Source organism: Aplysia californica, unplaced genomic scaffold (assembly GCF_000002075.1).
Source record: "Aplysia californica isolate F4 #8 unplaced genomic scaffold, AplCal3.0 scaffold00376, whole genome shotgun sequence".
Taxonomy (NCBI): domain Eukaryota; kingdom Metazoa; phylum Mollusca; class Gastropoda; order Aplysiida; family Aplysiidae; genus Aplysia; species Aplysia californica.
In genome coordinates, this window is record NW_004797646.1 from 286,983 (window position 1) to 290,775 (window position 3,793).

The following is a 3,793-nucleotide window of genomic DNA, read 5'->3' on the forward strand; positions in this document are numbered from 1 at the left end:
CGTGTCGGATTTGGGTATGGGAGCGTAGTGTGTAGTGGTAAGATAGTGGGGGTGAGGTGTGTGTAGTGGTGAGATGGTGTGTAGTGGTGAGATAGTAGGGGTCTGGTGTGTGTAGTGGTCAGATAGTGGGGGTGTGGTGTGCGTAGTGGTCAGATAGTGTGAAGTGGTGAGATAGTGTGTAGTGGTGAGATAGTGGGGGAGTGGTGTGTGTTGGAGTCAGATAGTGGGGGTGTGGTGTGTGTTGGGGTCAGATAGTGGGGGTGTGGTGTGTGTAGGGGTCAGATAGTGGGGGTGTGGTGTGTGTAGGGGTCAGATTGTGGGGGTACCTGAACACCGCCACCTGGGCCGGGCCAGAGGTCATCGCGGACCTGTAAAGCAATGGGAGACACTTAAGGGTGTGCGTGGGTCAACGGGAGACAGGCAGTTGGGGGTTAAGTCAGTGGCTGGGTGGACGGATGGGAGTGGCGAGTCACTTATTACATTTATTAATCATTCATCTCGCCGGGTCGTCTGCTTGATCGGAACAGGGCGTGGGACAGAAATAATCTGAGAGTTTAGTAAGTTTTAGTTTTACGGCACTTGCAAACATACATTTGTGGGAGGTTGACGGGACGGTGCCCTGGTGTGGTTTGCTTGCTTCTTTCCTTCTATCATGAAACATTTATCGTCCTTATCTCTCATCCTCCTTTTTGAAACACCTCAAATAAGCTTTGGCGCTTTGTTTTTCTTTGCTGAAGCTGTGCCATGGAGCTTGTTGAATATAGCTCAGTTATCAAGTTTTAAACTCTTGCAAGAAAAATCCCCTTCGGACCGTATTGTGCTGCGAGTGCCGTAAAACGCTTGCTAAAACAGAATGGGGGAATAATTTACGGGAAGAACTGACTTGTACTGCTTAGCTTCATAACTGCAGTGCCCTTGAAGCAAAGACTTGTACTGCAGAGTCGAAGGACGTAGTACACTTTTTCCAAAACAGTCGAACGAACCTGCTCTAACGGCCAACTGTGCGAGACAATCACCTTGTACAAACCACCACTTTCCACTTCCCCTGTTACGTTTTTTTAAGTAGGCCTATTGTAATGACATTGTCCAAGACGTCCACCTGTCCAAGACAACAACTGTTCTCCTCGTCAAAAAGTCACGTCCTGTACTTACAACAAACAAACAAAACAAAAACTTTACCCTCCCCAAAAAGACCCTCCCAAAAAGAACCAACAACAACAAACAAAACAAAACAACCCCCTCAACCCCCCCCAGCAAACAAACAAACAACCCCCCCTCCAAAAAAACCCCACAAACAAATAAACCAAACAAAAATTTAAAAAATCACAACTCAAGACTATAACTGCCTTTCAATAAGGAGGGACCAACAAACATCTTGTCTTGTTCATACGATGTTCTCTCTGTTGCCCTTTCCGTAGAATGTACACCATTTTTTAAAATGTGTGTTTTGCACTACTGCAAATGCCCCCCCCCCCCCTCTCTCTCTTTCACTTTCTCTCTCTCTCACTCTCTCTGTTTATGCGTGTGCATGTGTGTGTGTGTGCATGTGTTTGTGAGGAGAGAGAGAAAAAAAGCGAAAGAGAAGGAAAGAAAGAGAGAAAGCGAAAAAGAGAGAAATAGATAGATAGATATAGATAGATAGATAGATAGATAGAAAGAGAGAGAGAGAGAGAGAGAGAGAGAGAGAGAGAGAGAGAGAGAGAAAGAGAAAGAGAGAGAGAGAGAGAGAGAGGCAACTATAGTCCCCGCAGAAAGAGGACATGAGCAGATACACTGCAGATTTAAGCAACAATAACTTCAACAACGCGGAGTCCGTATACATAAAACAAAAACAGTTTTCAAATAGTCAAAAACACTCATCTCTTCTGAGGAAACATGCAAAATCAATGGACCAATAAAATATCACACAAACACAACTTGCAAATAAACAAGAAGAAACAACCCACACTAAGAAAACCCTTCCTCCCCCCCCCCTTATGTATACACACGCACAATCTTTTTCTCATATTAAAGTCAAGTAACACAACCCCCTCCCCCCCTACGTATACACACGCACAATCTTTTTCTCATATTAAAGTCAAGTAACACAACCCCCCCCCCCCAAGAAAAAACAAACAACAATACCAAAAAACAACCAACCAAATAAACAAACCAAAAGCAAAGAGCAGGAAGCATACACAAGGCACAGAAACTACGAAACACAACATCATATCTCATGTAATTTTAGTAGAAGTTTTACATCCCAATCGACACTATACAGATCATTTAAGAAGCCGGCTGCTTCATCCCTGCGTGCCAGGATCAACCCAAGCTGAGAGGGAGAGGAGAGGGAGACAACAATGTTCCAGCAGAAAGACAGAGATACTCGATAAACATTCTCCGCACACAAAAAGAGTCGAGAACTCATGTCTTCTGTGTGCGACGGCAAATTTGCAAGTCTGTTTTAGTAGAGGCTTTACGACGCTCTCAACTGCATGCGGTCATATGAGCGCCCGATTTGCAAGTCTTTAAGTCGTCTCTTCGAGTCTCAACATAAATATGTGGTAAACAGAAAGACAAAGGACATGATCAGATCCAAGAAACAACAGAAAGGTAACAATTCATTCCGAAGGTGAGGCCTCTGAAAGGAATCATAGAGAAAGAGAAAACATAATGTGTATCATAGCTCGGCATTCTATTTCTTAACGAGTCTGAACAGATTGGCAGAAAACGTGAAAAACCTGTATAGTAGGGAAGGTATCATTTGAAAAGTGAAACTAAACACCTGTGAATTCTGAATGCCATGGTGTGTGGATTCTGAAAGCCAAAACTTATCATTTCTTGATGAAAAAAAAAAAGGTGAGCGAATTCTGAATATCAAGCTTGTGAATCCCGACTTACCAAAAGACAACATAAAATTGACACAACTCTGGATTTGTGAGAGAACAACACGATGACGAGAAACAACAGAAAAAAAAAGGTGAACTCTGTGTGCTCAGACACACAGGTAGAGCAGGAAAGTCCTCCAATAGAATCAATGCAATGCACTGCCTAGATGCTCCAAATCAATTCAAAGCAGAATTTGGATGCATAAAACCAATCCAATGCACTGCTTAGCTGTGCCAAAAAGTTATCAATCCAAAGCATTGTTTAGCTGTACTAGAAAAAAATTATCAATCCAATGCATGGTTTGGATGCACAAAATCAATCCCATGCATTTGTTCCGACACAACAAATGAACTGTTTCAGATGTATCATGTCAGTCCCATGCACTGTGTAACCGTACACATCAGCTCAATGCATTATCCAGATGTTACCAAATCATTCTAATGCATTGTACCAAATCAATTCAGTGCATTGTTCAGATGTACCAAATGAACTCAAAGCATACTTATTAAATCAATTTTAAGCATTGTGTCTAAGTATCAAACCAATTAAACATACTGTGTACAAGTGTAGCCCGGCTCAACACATTGTCAAAAAGTACCAAATCAATTCAATGCATTGCCTTGATGCTTGAGATCCAAAGAATTGAATTAGAAAGGACAGACATGCAACATACAACTAACATGCACATTTTACGCTGGAACATCAAACAAGAATGATTGGACGAAGCATGTAACTAATGCTCCGTCCCAGGCATGAACACAACAACCGTATGTCACGGTAGTCACAGTATCCTATCTTACTCTTTTTTAATCACGGGACTATCCCCGACGACCAAAACCGTTTCTCAATTTTTCAACAAGATGCAACAACCAACAATGAAACAGAAAAGCACATTGTGCCCCAAAAAGGCAAAAAAGCGCATAGC

The 3,793-nt window shown here is 42.4% G+C and overlaps 1 protein-coding gene across 1 annotated transcript in view; it reads right to left on the reverse strand.

Annotated features, from left to right (window-relative positions):
* The window catches only part of LOC101847353 (putative homeodomain transcription factor), a gene marked incomplete in the record, with an annotated part of 51,744 nt that overhangs the window by 20,348 nt on the left and 27,603 nt on the right, over nt 1-3,793 (reverse strand).